This window comes from Oncorhynchus gorbuscha, unplaced genomic scaffold (genome assembly GCF_021184085.1).
Source record: "Oncorhynchus gorbuscha isolate QuinsamMale2020 ecotype Even-year unplaced genomic scaffold, OgorEven_v1.0 Un_scaffold_1607, whole genome shotgun sequence".
In the NCBI taxonomy this organism is placed as follows: Eukaryota; Metazoa; Chordata; class Actinopteri; order Salmoniformes; family Salmonidae; genus Oncorhynchus; species Oncorhynchus gorbuscha.
In genome coordinates, this window is record NW_025746338.1 from 83,100 (window position 1) to 99,962 (window position 16,863).

Sequence of the window (16,863 nt, forward strand, 5' to 3'; positions counted from 1 at the left end):
CATTTGAGACCAAGCTTTAAATTCCTGACTGATGTCTTGAGATGTTGCTTCAATATATCCACATAATTTTCATTCCTCATGAAACCATCTATTTTGTGAAGTGCACCAGTCCCTCCTGCAGCAAAGCACCCCCACAACATGATGCTGCCACCCCGTGCTTTACGGTTGGGATGGTGTTCTTCGGCTTGCAAGCGTCCCCCTTTTTCCTCCAAACATAACGATGGTCATTATGGCCAAACAGTTCTATTTTTGTTTCATCAGACCAGGGGACATTTCTCCAAAAAGTACGATCTTTGTCCCCATGTGCAGTTGCAGACCGTAGTCTGGCTTATTTATGGCGGCTTTGGAGCAGTGGCTTCTTCCTTGATGAACAGCCTTTCAGGTTATGTTGATATAGGACCCATTTTACTGTGGATATAGATACTTTTGTACCCGTTTCCTCCAGCATCTTCACAAGGTCCTTTGCTGTTGTTCTGGAATTGATTTGCACTTTTCGCACCAAAGTACATTCAAAATCAAATCAAATCAAATCAAATGTATTTATATAGCCCTTCGTACATCAGCTGATATCTCAAAGTGCTGTACAGAAACCCAGCCTAAAACCCCAAACAGCAAGCAATGCAGGTGTAGAAGCACTCATCCCTAGAAGACAGAACGCGTCTCCTTCCTGAGCGGTATGACGGCTGCATGGTCCCATGGTGTTTATACTTGCGTACTATTGTTTGTACAGATGAATGTGGTACCTTCAGGTGTTTGGATATTGCTCCCAAGGATGAACCAGACTTGTGGACGTCTACAATTTGTTTTCTGAGGTCTTAACTGATTTCTTTTGATTTCCCAGTGTCCCATGATGTCAAGCAAAGAGGCACTGAGTTTGAAGGTTGGCCTTGAAATACATCCACAAGTCCACCTCCAATTGACTCAGAAGCTTCTAAAGCCATGACATAATTTTCTGGAATTTTCCAAGCTGTTTAAAAGGCAGTCAACTTAGTGTATGTAAACTTCTGACCCACTGGAATTGTGATACAGTGAATTCTAAGTGAAATAATCTGTCTGTAAACAATTGTTGGAAAAAGTACTTGTGTCATGTACAAAGTAGATGTCCTAAGTGACTTGCCAAAACTATAGTTTGTTAACAAGAAACTTGTGGAGTGGTTGAAAAATGAGTTTTAATGACTCGAGCCTATGTGTATGTAAACTTCAGACTTCAACTGTAGATGTGCAGATGATGATGTGCAAGTAGAGATACTAGGGTTCAAAAGAGCAAGAGGGTAAGTAACAATATGGGGATGAGGTAGTCGGGTGTGCTATTTACAGATGGGCTGTGTACAGGTACAGTGATCGGTAAGCTGCTCAGACAGCTGATGCTTAAAGTTAGAGAGGGAAATATAAGTCTCCAGCTTCAGAGATTTTTGTAATTCGTTACAGTCATTGGCAGCAGAGAACTGGAAGGAAAGGCGGCCAAAGGAAGCGTTGGCTTTGTGGATGACCAGTGCAATATACCTGCTGGAGCACTTGCTATGGGTGGGTGTTGCTATGGTGATCAGTGAACTGAGATAAGGCGGGGCTTTACCTAGCAAAGACTTATAGATGACCTGGAGCCAGTGGGTTTGGCGACGGATATGTATTGAGGGCCAACCTATGAGAGCATCAGGTCGCAGTGGTGGGTAGTATATGGGGCTTTGGTGATAAAACGGATGGCACTGTGATAGACTACTTCCAGTTTGCTGAGTATGTTGGGGAATATTTTGTAAATGACATGGCCAAAGTCAAGGATCGGTAGGATAGTCAGTTTTACGAGGGTATGTTTGGCAGCATGAGTGAAGGATGCTTTGTTGCGAAATAGGAAGCAGATTCTAGAGTTCATTTTGGATTGGAGATGCTTAATGTGAGTCTGGAAGGAGAGTTTACAGTCTAACTAGACACCTAGATATTTTTAGTTGTCCACATATTCTAGGTCAGAACCATCCATATGCTAGTCAGGCGGGAGGGTGCGGGCAGCAATCGGTTGAAGAGCATGCACTTCGTTTTACTTGCATTTAAAAGCAGTTGGAGGCCACGGAAGGAGTGTTGTATGGCGTTGAAACTCATTTGGAGGTTTGTTAGCACAGTGTCCAAAGAAGGGCCAGAAGTATACAGAATGGTGTCGTCTGCGTAGAGGTGGATCAAAGAATCACCAGCAGCAAGAGCGACATCATTGATGAATACAGAGAAAAGAGTCGGCCCAAGAATTGAACCCTGTGGCACCGCCATAGAGACTGCCAGAGGTCAGGCCCTCCGATTTGACACACTGAACTCTATCTGAGAAGTAGTTGGTGAACCAGGCGAGGGAGTCATTTGAGAAGCCAAGGCTATTGAGTCTGTCGATAAGAATGCTGTGATTGACAGAGTCGAAAGCCTTGGCCAGGTTGATGAAGACAGTACTATCTTTTATCGTTGGACTTTATGATATTGTTTAGGACCTTGAGCGTGGCTGAGGTGCACCCATGACCAGCTCTGAAACCAGATTGCATAGTGGCGAAGGTACGGTGGGATTCAAAATGGTCAGTGATCGGTTTATTAACTTGGCTTTCGAAGATTTTAGAAGGGCAGAGCAGGATGGATATAGATCTACAACAGTTTGGGTCTAGAATGTCTCCCTCTTTAAAGAGGGGATGACCGTGGCAGCGTTCCAATCTTTAGGGATCTCAGACAATAAAAAAGAGAGGTTGAACAGGCCAGCAATTTTGCAGTTCTTTCAGAACATCAGCAGTCTGGATTTGGGTGAAGGAGAAGCGGGTGGAGGTGGCGGGGTTGGGCAAGTTGCTGCACGGGGTGCTGAGATGTTGGCCAGGGTAGGGGTAGCCAGGTGGAAAGCATGGCCAGCCATGGAAAAATGCTTATTGAAATGATCGATTATCATAGATTTATCGGTGGTGACAGTGTTTCCTATCCTCAGTGCAGTGGACAGCTGGGAGGAGTTGCTCTTATTCTCCATGGTCTTTATAGTGTCCCAAAACTTTTTGGAATTAGTGCTACAGGAAGCAAATTTCTGTTTGAAATAGCTAGCCTTTTCTTTCCTAACTGACTGAGTATATTGGTTCCTGACTTCCCTGAAAAGTTGCATATCGCGGGGGCTATTCGATGCTAATGCAGAACGCCACAGGAGGGGCTATATCTGTTCTTAGTCCATTTTTTTGAACGGGCATGCTAATTTAAGATGGAGAGGAAAGCACTCTTGAAGAGCAACCAGGCATCCTCTACTGACAGGATGAGGTCAATATCCTTCCATGATACCCGGGCCAAGTCGATTAGAAAGGCCTGCTCGCTGAATTGTTTTAGGGAGCGTTTGAGAGTGATGAGGGGTGGTCATTTGACCATGGACCCAGTACGCACGCAGGCAATGAGAAAGTAATCGCTGAGATCCTGGTTGAAGACAGCAGAGGTGTATTTAGAGGGCAGGTATGGGGAGAGAGAGAGATTTACCAAATGACCATACGACAGACCACGTATTCACCCTGCACACCATAATTGACAAAGAAAACAACCAAAACAAAGGCAAAGTCTTCTCATGCTGTCAAAAACTATTTTGACGTGAGGGTCTGCTACACAAATCTAATGGAAAGAGGTGTTGGGGGAAAAACATACGACATTATAAAATCCATGTACACAAACAGCAAGTGTGCGGTTAAAATAGGCAAAAAAACACACTTCTTTCCACAGGGCCGTGTGGTGAGACAGGGATGCAGCTTAAGCCCCACCCTCTTCAACATATATATCAATTAATTGGCGAGGGCACTAGAACAGTCTGCCTCACCCTACTAGAATCTGAAGTTAAATGTCTACTGTTTGCTGATGATCTGGTGCTTCTGTCCCCAACCAAGGAGGGCCTACAGCAGCACCTAGACATTCTGTACAGATTATGCCAGACCTGGACCCTGACAGTAAATCTCAGAAAGACAAAAATAAGGGTGTTTCCCAAAAGGTCCAGTTGCCAGAACCACAAATTCCATCTAGACACCGTTGCCCTAGAGCACACAAAAACGATACATACCTCTGCATAAACATCAGCACCACGGGTAACTTCCACAAAGCCGTGAACGATCTGAGAGACAAGGCAAGAAGGGCATTCTATGCCATCAAAAGGAACATAAAATCCAACATACCAATTAGGATCTGGCTAAAAATACTTGAATCAGTTATAGAACCCATTACCCTTTATGGTTGTGAGGTCTGGGGTCCGCTCACCAACCAAGAATTCACAAAATGGGACAAACACCAAATTGAGACTGCATGCAGAATTCTGTAAAAACATCCTCAGTGTAAAACGTAGAACACCAATAAAGCATGCAGAGCAGAATTAGGCCGATACCCACTAATGATCAAAATCCAGAAAAGAGCCATTCAATTCTACAACCACCTAAAAGGAAGTGATTCTCAAACCCTCCATTACAAAGCCATCACCTACAGAGATGAGCCTGGAGAAGAGTCCCCTAAGCAAGCTGGTCCTGGGGCTCTGTTCACTAACACAAACAGACCCCCAGAACAGCAACACAATTACACCAAACTAAATCACAAGAAAACAAAAACTTGACACATTGGAAATAATTACCAAAAAACAGAGCAAACTAGAATGCTACTTGGCCCTAAACAGAGAGGACACAGTGGCAGAACACCTGACCAAGCTTTGACTATGTATAGATTCAGTGAGCATTTGCTACTGAGAAAGGTCGCCGTAGGCAGACATGGCTCTCAAGAGAAGACAGGCTATGTGCTCACTGCCCACAAAATGAGGTGGAAACTGAGCTGCACTTCTTAACCTCCTGCCAAATGTATGACCATATTAGAGACACATATTTCCCTCCGATTACACAGATCCACAAAGAATTTGAAAATATATACAATTTTGATAAACTATTGTGGTAAACCGTGGGGTGTTGGGTAGAGCGTGCAGAGATTAACACAGACACAGGGAGGTTCAAGTCAGAAAATGTGACTTTACTAGGCAATAAAATAAACATAACAAACACAGGTTTGGCTCGGGTCATTCTGCTCAGCTTCTGCTCTGTGTTGGTGTCTCTCTGTTCTTTCTCACGGTGTGCCACAGTGCTCCTTTTTTGTGGCCTCCACGTCTGGTTGGTACTTTCCCCCTAATTACCTGTACTTGGAGCCATCCGTGTCGGGGTGCCCAGCCTCTGTACTCCCGGCAGAGGGAGCCAACGTCACATGCCCGTACCTCCCCTCTATCACTAAACCCCGGGGGAGACCTCCCTGGATACCACACCATCTACTGGGTGAAATACCACAATGTGACATCACAGCAGCAAGATTTGTGACCTGTTGCCACACGGGCAACCAGTGAAGAACAAACACCATTGTAAATACGACCCATATTTATGTTTATTTATTTCCCCTTTTGTACTTTAACTATTTGCACATCATTACAACACTGTATATATATACATAATATGACATTTGAAATGTCTCTATTCCGTTGGAACTTTTGTTTATTATCTATTTCACTTGCTTTGGCATTGTAAACATATGTTTCTCATGCCAATACAGCCCTTTGAATTGAATAGAGAGAGAGAGAGAGAGAGAGAGAGAGAGAGAGAGAGAGAGAGAGAGAGAGAGAGAGAGAGAGAGAGAGAGAGAGAGAGAGAGAGAGAGAGAGAGAGAGAGAGAGAGAGAGAGAGAGAGAGAGAGACAGAGAGAGAGCGAGAGAGAGAGAGAGAGAGAGAGAGAGAGAGAGAGAGAGAGAGAGTGTTATGCAGGTGAATGAGGACCCAAAAGCGACTTAACGGAAACAGAGTCTTTATTCCAGTCTTAAACAAAAGCGATAATCCTGGATATTATCTAGGTAAAATCAAAAACAGGAAAACTGAAATCCACTCGTCAGTATAGAGGAATGACTGGAGACGCGACCACAGACTGCAGGTCACTTCGGGAAGGCACCGGCCGTAGCTGACATTGACACCTGCTCACACGCAGCATCTGAAGAAGGTAAAACACGACAGGGCGGAACAAGGACACAGAACAGCGAACATCAAACAAGGATCCGACAAGGACAGAAGCGGAAAACAGAGGGAGAAATAGGGACTCTAATCAGAGGGCAAAATAGGGGACAGGTGTGAAAAGAGTAAATGAGGTAGTTAGGAGAATGAGGAACAGCTGGGAGCAGGAACGGAACGATAGAGAGAGAGAGCGAGAGAGGGAGAGAGGGAGGGGGAGAGAGAGGGATAGAAAGAGGGAAAGAACCTAATAAGACCAGCAGAGGGAAACGAATAGAAGGGAAGCACAGAGACAAGACATGATAATCAATGACAAAACATGACAGAGAGAGAGAGAGGGACAGAGAGAGAGCGAGAGAGAGAGATAAAGAGCGAGAGCAAGAGCGAGAGCGAGAGAGAGAGAGAGAGAGAGAGAGAGAGAGAGAGAGAGAGAGAGAGAGAGAGAGAGAGAGAGCGAGAGAGAGATAAAGAGCGAGAGCGAGAGCGAGAGCGAGAGAGAGAGAGAGAGAGAGAGAGAGAGAGAGAGAGAGAGAGAGAGAGAGAAAACAAACTCCCTGTCTGCTGCCAGAAGAGAGAGAGGGGAGTTGTACTGACATGCTCTATCACTCACATTGTGCTCTTAACTACAGGTCGACCTAGGGTGACTTTAAAATACACACACACATGCTTCACACCCGGAAACCAAACACACTGCTGCCACGCCGAGTGCGTGTTACATCATGCCTGTTCACCTTGACCCTGGATTCAGTCCAGTTGGTTTGTTTATTCTCAACATGATCAGAGAGTCCTTATGCCCCACCCTCTAACCCTGCCCGTGATCCTGACAAAACCACACACACTCAGTCACATTTAATAACACAAACACCTATGTGTTTAATGAATAAGGAAATCATGAGAAGGAATAGGAACGCATCAATAGGAATATTAAATTAATAGAAAAATACTTAACGAATGTCACTTTGTGAGAAATGTACTGACCAATGAACTGAGTCCAGAGCAGCTATTTCCTCAAGGAAGTGTCCCTAACCATTGATCTAGGGTCAGAGCTGTCCCTAACCACTGATCTAGGGTCAGAGCTGTCCCTACCACTGATCTAGGGTCAGAGCTGTCCCTAACCACTGATCTAGGGTCAGATCTGTCCCTAACCACTGATCTAGGGTCAGATCTGTCCCTAACCACTGATCTAGGGTCAGAGCTGTCCCTAACCACTGATCTAGGGTCAGAGCTGTCCCTAACCACTGATCTAGGGTCAGAGCTGTCCCTAACCACTGATCTAGGGTCAGAGCTGTCCCTACCACTGATCTAGGGTCAGATCTGTCCCTAACCACTGATCTAGGGTCAGATCTGTCCCTAACCACTGATCTAGGGTCAGAGCTGTCCCTACCACTGATCTAGGGTCAGAGCTGTCCCTACCACTGATCTAGGGTCAGAGCTGTCCCTACCACTGATCTACGGTCAGATCTGTCCTTAACCACTGATCTAGAGTCAGATCTGTCCCTAACCACTGATCTAGGGTCAGAGATGTTCCTAACCACTGATCTCGGGTCAGATCTGTCCCTACCACTGATCTAGGGTCAGAGCTGTCCCTAACCACTGATCTAGGGTCAGAGCTGTCCCTTAGCCACTGGTCTAGGATCAGGTCTACAGTTTTCCCTCCCCCTAATGGTTAGGACTGGAGAGTGAAGTCATCTGGTCCTAGATCTGTGATTAGGGGCGACTTCTACCACTGCAGTAAAACCCTAGACCTGATCTGGCAAAGCTTCTCATTAAAACTGATTTCACACGACAGAACTATAAATCTCATAATCTCATCTGAACTCCAGCTTGCCTGACCTCACTTTAGGCAAAAAACTGATCCAAGTCTTACTGGCTTCAGCTGCATTCACTTACTACCCGTGAGAAGGGCTTCTCTGCATATCTCTATATCTCTATATCTCTAGGCCTATATCTCTATATCTCTAGGCCTATATCTCTATATCTCTGATATTTCTAGGCCTATATCTCTGATATTTCTAGGCCTATATCTCTATATCTTTGATATCTCTAGGCCTATATCTCTATATCTCTGATATCTCTAGGCCTATATCTCTATATCTCTAGGCCTATATCTCTATATCTTTGATATCTCTAGGCCTATATCTCTATATTTCTGATATCTCTAGGCCTATATCTCTATATCTCTGATATCTCTAGGCCTATATCTCTATATCTCTGATATTTCTAGGCCTATATCTCTGATATCTCTAGGCCTATATCTCTATATCTCTAGGCCCATATCTCTATATCTCTGATATCTCTAGGCCCATATCTCTGATATCTCTAGGCCCATATCTCTATATCTCTGATATCTCTAGGCCCATATCTCTGATATCTCTAGGCCCATATCTCTATATCTCTGATATCTCTAGGCCCATATCTCTATATCTCTGATATCTCTAGGCCTATATATCTCTGATATCTCTAGGCCCATATCTCTATATCTCTAGGCCTATATCTCTAGGCCTATATCTCTATATCTCTGATATCTCTAGGCCCATATCTCTGATATCTCTAGGCCCATATCTCTATATCTCTGATATCTCTAGGCCTATATCTCTGATATCTCTAGGCCTATATCTCTATATATCTGATATCTCTAGGCCTATATCTCTATATCTCTGATATCTCTAGGCCTATATCTCTGATATCTCTAGGCCTATATCTCTATATATCTGATATCTCTAGGCCTATATCTCTATATCTCTGATATCTCTAGGCCCATATCTCCATATCTCTGATATCTCTAGGCCTATATCTCTATATCTCTGATATCTCTAGGCCTATATCTCTGATATCTCTAGGCCTATATCTCTGATATCTCTAGGCCCATATCTCTATATCTCTGATATCTCTAGGCCAATATCTCTGATATATGTAGGCCTATATCCTATATCTCTGATATCTCTAGGCCCATATCTCTGATATCTCTAGGCCTATATCTCTATATCTCTGATATCTCTAGGCCTATATCTCTATATCTCTGATATCTCTAGGCCCATATCTCTAAATCTCTGATATCTCTAGGCCCATATCTCTGATATCTCTAGGCCCATATCTCTATATCTCTGATATCTCTAGGCCTATATCTCTATATCTCTGATATCTCTAGGCCCATATCTCTATATCTCTGATATCTCTAGGCCTATATCTCTATATCTCTGATATCTCTAGGCCTATATCTCTATATCTCTGATATCTCTAGGCCTATATATCTCTGACATCTGTCTTTGTGATATTCTAATGTTTGATTATGATGTTGGGTATGACACTGGGTGGACAATAACTTGTCCATTTCTATGATCAGTTTCTATTATATTCTGTGGAACGCCGAGAGAGCTTGTCTGGTAACCATGGTTACACCACAACTGCTGCTTCAGTGTTCTCTATTACAGTACAGACCTCTGCTGTGATAACACCCCATACATGAGAGAGAGAGAGAGAGAGAGAGAGAGAGAGAGAGAGAGAGAGAGAGAGAGAGAGAGAGAGATGGAAACTGTTCTCATGATCTGTTCTCCATTCTTCTCTCTCTCTCTTTCTTTCTCTCTCTGTCTTCTCAGGGAGTGGAAACTCATGACTCATTCATTTCCCCTCTGGCCAGAGTCCCACAGAGGTCCACTACGGCAACCAGATCCAATGCTACCCCCCCCCTCACACACTAGGGCAGTGAGTTCTCCAACACTCCACTCTGCCACAGTTAACCCAGAGAGGAATGTAGTCACTCATGACATCATCCTGCAGGCATGTGCAAACAATCACAGAAACTGGATCTAATTAGTGGACGTCTCACACACACACACACACACACACACACACACACACACACACACACACACACACACACACACACACACACACACACACACACACACACACACACACACACACACACACACACACACACACACACACACACACACTCCTGTAGAATCCTTCCAACTACACTGAACAAAAATATAAACGCAACATGTAAAGTGTTGGTCCCATGAACTGAAATAAATCATCCCAGAAAATTTCCATTCGTACAAAAAGCTTATTTCTCTCAAATGTTGTGCACAAATTTGTTTCCATCCATGTTAGTGAGCATCGTGTGGCATATCAAGAAGCTGATTAAAGAGCATGATGATCACATCCCTGGGTCGCTCCTCTTGTCAGTTCGCTGCAACTAGCGACTGGAACGAGCTGCAACAAAACACTCAAACTGGACAGTTTTATCTCCATCTCTTCATTCAAAGACTCAATCATGGACACTCTTACTGACAGCTGTGGCTGCTTCGTGTGATGTATTGTTGTCTCTACCTTTGTGCTGTTGTCTGTGCCCAATAATGTTTGTAACATGTTGTGTTGCTACCATGTTGTTGTCACGTTGTGTTGCTACCATGTTGTTGTTATGTTGTGTTGCTACCATGCTGTGTTGTCTTTAGGTCCCTCTTTATGTAGTGTTGTGTTGTTGTCTTTAGGTCCCTCTTTATGTAGTGTTGTGTTGTTGTCTTTAGGTCCCTCTTTATGTAGTGTTGTGTTGTTGTCTTTAGGTCCCTCTTTATGTAGTGTTGTGTTGTTGTCTTTAGGTCCCTCTTTATGTAGTGTTGTGTTGTCTGTAGGTCCCTCTTTATGTAGTGTTGTGTTGTCTTTAGGTCCCTCTTTATGTAGTGTTGTGTTGTTGTCTTGTTGTGTTGTCTGTTTTGTCCTATATTTTTTGTATACATTTAAAATAAATCCCAGCCCCCGTCCACACAGGAGGCCTTTTACCTTTTGGTGGGCCGTCATTGTAAATAAGAATTTGTTCTTAACTGACTTGCCTTGTTAAAGGTTACATTTTAAATGAAAAAGTCTATCTGCCCGGTACATTTGAAACCAGGATTCATCAGAGAAGAGCACAGTTCCCCAGCCAGTGGCCATCAAAGGTGAGTATATACCCACTGATGGTTTGCTGATAATGATGATGATGATGATAATGCACAGCCTCATGTCGCAAGGATCTGTACACAATTCCTGGAAGCTGAAACTGTCCCATGGCCTGCATTCTCACCAGATATGTCACACATTGAGCATGTTTGGGATGCTCTGGATCAAGGTGTTCCAGTTCCCAGCCAATATCCAGCAACTTCACACAGCCATTGAAGAGGAGTGGGACAACGTTCCACAGATCACAATCAGCAGCCTGATCAACTCTATGTGAAGGAGATGTGTCGCGCTGCATGAGGCAAATGGTGGTCACACCAGATACTTTAAGGTTTCTATGACCAACATATTCATATCTGTATTCCCAGTCATGTGAAATCCATAGATTAGAGCCTAATGCATTTTTCAATTGACGGATTTACCTTATATGAAATGTAACTCAGTAAAATCTTGAAAATACTTCATGTTGCGTTTATATTTTTGTTCAGTGTATATAACCGTCCTGCCCGTATCACTATCGCTATGGGAATGCCCTTTGAACCCAAAGGTGAGTTTCAAAGGGAATCACACAACTGAGATCTGGATTAATTTCCACTAGAACAGAGTACACTACAACTCTGTACTGGATTCATTTCCACTAGAACAGAGTACACTACAACTCTGTACTGGATTAATTTCCACTAGAACAGAGTACACTACAACTCTGTACTGGATTCATTTCCACTAGAACAGAGTACACTACAACTCTGTACTAGAACAGGATTAATTTCCACTAGAACAGAGTACACTACAACTCTGTACTGGATTCATTTCCACTAGAACAGAGTACACTACAACTCTGTACTGGATTCATTTCCACTAGAACAGAGTACACTACAACTCTGTACTGGATTCATTTCCACTAGAACAGAGTACACTACAACTCTGTACTGGATTCATTTCCACTAGAACAGAGTACACTACAACTCTACTGGATTCATTTCCACTAGAACAGAGTACACTACAACTCTGTACTTGATTCATTTCCACTAGAACAGAGTACACTACAACTCTGTACTGGATTAATTTCCACTACAACTCTGTACTGGATTCATTTCCACTAGAACAGAGTACACTACAACTCTGTACTGGATTCATTTCCACTAGAACAGAGTACACTACAACTCTGTACTGGATTAATTTCCACTACAACTCTGTACTGGATTCATTTCCACTAGAACAGAGTACACTACAACTCTGTACTGGATTCATTTCCACTAGAACAGAGTACACTACAACTCTACTGGATTCATTTCCACTAGAACAGAGTACACTACAACTCTGTACTGGATTCATTTCCACTAGAACAGAGTACACTACAACTCTGTACTGGATTCATTTCCACTAGAACAGAGTACACTACAACTCTGTACTGGATTCATTTCCACTAGAACAGAGTACACTACAACTCTGTACTGGATTCATTTCCACTACAACTCTGTACTGGATTCATTTCCACTAGAACAGAGTACACTACAACTCTGTACTGGATTCATTTCCACTACAACTCTGTACTGGATTCATTTCCACTAGAACAGAGTACACTACAACTCTGTACTGGATTCATTTCCACTAGAACAGAGTACACTACAACTCTGTACTGGATTCATTTCCACTACAACTCTGTACTGGATTCATTTCCACTAGAACAGAGTACACTACAACTCTACTGGATTCATTTCCACTAGAACAGAGTACACTACAACTCTGTACTGGATTCATTTCCACTAGAACAGAGTACACTACAACTCTGTGATCTGGATTCATTTCCACTAGAACAGAGTACACTACAACTCTGTACTGGATTCATTTCCACTAGAACAGAGTACACTACAACTCTGTACTGGATTCATTTCCACTACAACTCTGTACTGGATTCATTTCCACTAGAACAGAGTACACTACAACTCTACTGGATTCATTTCCACTAGAACAGAGTACACTACAACTCTGTACTGGATTCATTTCCACTAGAACAGAGTACACTACAACTCTGTGATCTGGATTCATTTCCACTAGAACAGAGTACACTACAACTCTGTACTGGATTCATTTCCACTAGAACAGAGTACACTACAACTCTGTACCTGTTGAACAGCCAGTGTGATGTCCTGCGTTGTTTTTGGGATCTGATAAATGCACGATGTTGAGACGGCTTGCTCTTCTTGGAACAAAGACATTGATTACGGCAGGGTATCCTAGTGGTTAGAGCGTTGGACTAGTAACCGGAAGGGTTGCGAGTTCAAACCCCCGAGCTGACAAGGTACAAATCTGTCGTTCTGCCCCTGAACAAGGCAGTTAACCCACTGTTCCTAGGCCGTCATTGAAAATAAGAATGTGTTCTTAACTGACTTGCCTCGTTAAATAAAGGTAAAATAAAAATACAATTACAACACCATAGTTCACCTTGGGGAACAATACAAAACCTTATTGAATTGAATTCAGTAGCACTATAAAATACTGCACATGGATGAAACGTGAAGACAACAGAGATGGACATCGTATGTAAAAACATTTATTGGTTGAGGACGTATTATAGTTGACATGGCCTTTCTACCAGGCTTGGTGGTTAATATTAACAGTACAGCTTCCTACTTCCTCTACTCTTTAGTCTCAGACATGGAGCTTCACCATTCAAAAAAAAAAAATAATAATAATCTTTACATTTACTTGATACACACAGGTGTGTGTGTGACGGTGTGGAATGTGTGTGAGGGTTAAACATTATGAGATGGTCAACTATAACAATATACATGATTAAGATCAGATTATGGACAGAGCAGAGCACAGAGCCAGGTTACTATAGCCTGGGTTACACCCTATGGGCCCTGGTCAACAGGAAGCACACCATATAAGGAACAGGGAACCATTTGGGATTCAGACATTATAGTTAAGCAGACAGCATCACTCCAAATAACCTTAGTCAGCCAATCACATCGCTCTATCCCACCCACAGAATCAAGGCTGACTAACTGGCTGGTTCACCAGATGTGATTAAGAAACTAAAACATGAGCATCGTATTGGTCCAGACAAACCACATGATCTCAACACGAGGACTTCCTACTCCAGATTACCACATTAACAACACACAGGACCAGTTTCCTGGACACAGATTCAGCAGTTTTGGTCCAGTAGGATTCATGTGAGTCCAGGAGGCCAGCCTGTAATTAAGCAATAAGGCACAGCCCCCCTGTAGTGCCAATATACCACAGCTAAGGGTTGTTCTTGCGCACGACGCAGTGTGGAGTGCCTTGACACAGCCCTTAGCCGTGGTATATTTGCCATATAAACCCCCAAGGTGCCTTATTGCTATTAGAAACTGGTTACCAATGTAATTAGAGCAGTAAAAATTCAAATGTTTTGTCATACCCGTGGTATTCGGTCTGATGTACCACAGCTGTCAGCCAATCAGCATTCAGGGCTTGAACCACCCAGTTTGTAATTCTCTATAAAATGGTGAGTGTCAACATCAGGCTGTATTTTGTCTGTTTTACAGCAGGCTAGTGTTCTCAGGAGAATCCAGCTGAGTTTAACACAGCATGTTGTTTTCTTCCATAGTGAGTAGCATGCCAGGGCTAGGAGCCGGTTCTAGGAGCCAGGGCTAGGAGCCGGTTCTAGGAGCCAGTTCTAGGAGCCTGTTCTAGGAGCCTGTTCTAGGAGCCTGTTCTAGGAGCCTGTTCTAGGAGCCGGTTCCAGGAGCCAGGGCTAGGAGCCAGGGCTAGGAGCCGGTTCTAGGAGCCAGTTCTAGGAGCCAGTTCTAGGAGCCTGTTCTAGGAGCCTGTTCTAGGAGCCGGTTCCAGGAGCCGGTTCCAGGAGCCAGGGCTAGGAGCCGGTTCTAGGAGCCAGGGCTAGGAGCAGGTTCTAGGAGCCAGGGCTAGGAGCCGGTTCCAGGAGCCGGTTCTAGGAGCCGGTTCCAGACCACTCAGTGTGTGGTGTGTTGCTCTCTCCTGCGTCTCTCTCATTACCATGACATTCCTTCACACAGACACTGCTCCACTGACGGCCATCTTTGCTTGTTCCGTCGCCATAAGCAACAACAGCCCAGCAGAGAGAAGGAACACAGTGCACATCAAAATGATGACATTGTACACGACACTGTGCACATCAAAATGATGACATTGTACACGACACTGTGCACATCAAAATGATGACATTGTACACGACACTGTGCACATCAAAATGATGACATTGTACACGACACTGTGCACATCAAAATGATGACATTGTACATGACACTGTGCACATCAAAATGATGACATTGTACACGACACTGTGCACATCAAATAAAACAAGTGTAATGAACCCAGATGTTGTTTTCTGTCTGATCTAACCTTCTCTCTGACAGGATATGTGGAATCTAAAGAGAATATAGTGACATGGAGTTGCATCTCCTCCAGGATGTCTGTGAGCGCTGCATATTAGTCTTTGGCATGGTTCAGTATCGGAGAAACCCATTGGTTGAGCTGACGTTCACGCCAGACCAATAACAGGAGAGCAGAAGATCAGGTCAATGCTTCATCGTCATGGTTACTTGGTTAAATTAACATCCACATACGTTTCCCCTTGACATAAAGAGGGAAATAAAATAAACCCATTAAATCTGAATCTATTTTTTTAAAAGGGTTGAGATTGAAAGAGAACCACCGTATTATCAATGGTAAGACTTTAATTCTTTAAGACTTTAAATTCTTTACGACAGTATTAAGACATCTATAAACGTTCTTCAGGGCTTGAGACTTTTTCAGAGAGAGGCAGCTGTTCTCATCCACTCCTCAGAGTACACAACAGCTGCACCAACCCACCACATCCACCCCAGGAGGTTAACAGACGGCCCTACCAGGACAACCCACCACATCCACCCCAGGAGGTTAACAGACGGCCCTACCAGGACAACCCATCACATCCACCCCAGGAGGTTAACAGACGGCCCTACCAGGACAACCCACCACATCCACCCCAGGAGGTTAACAGACGGCCCTACCAGGACAACCCACCACATCCACCCCAGGAGGTTAACAGACGGCCCTACCAGGACAACCCACCACATCCACCCCAGGAGGTTAACAGACAGCCCTACCAGGACAACCCACCACATCCACCCCAGGAGGTTAACAGACGGCCCTACCAGGACAACCCACCACATCCACCCCAGGAGGTTAACAGACGGCCCTACCAGGACAACCCACCACATCCACCCCAGGAGGTTAACAGACGGCCCTACCAGGACAACCCATCACATCAACCTCTCTCTTCCCCCTGTGTAGGAAACACTGATCAGAACCAAGAGCTTTCAGAACCAAGAGATACAGCAGTCTAGCTAGGGAGGCCTGTCCCAAGAGATACCACTGTAGGGGTAGGGGTTGGAGGTCAGGGCCCTATACCACTGTAGGGTTAGAGGTCAGAGGTTAGGATAGTATGTTTAAAACCATGGTTACTTGGTTAGATTACAGTACTGTTCATGTTGCTCTAAACACAGTAAAAAAAAGAAAGAAAATAAATCATTCAGAGAAAAATAAAAAAAGAAAGCGCCTGAAATGAACTGAAAAAACTAAACAATAAGATGTACAGCTGTAGTTCTAACAATAGTATAATAAACAATAATAATAATAACAACAACAACGTGTGTATAGATATGTAGGTACTAGAGAGGGCTATTCCAGTTATTTCTCTTCTCCTCAGATAGATGATGTTACCTGCGTCTCAAATGGAACCCTATTCTCTATAGGGCACGATCACAGCCCCTAGGGCTCTGATCAAAAGTAGTGCACTACGTAGGGAACAAGGGTGCCATTTGGGAATCACAGTCCCTGTCTGGTTGAGGGCGCCTTGCTCCGGGTTTTGGCACAAGACTTAACATCCACGGTGAGATGAGACCAGGGGATTGGCTGAAAATGT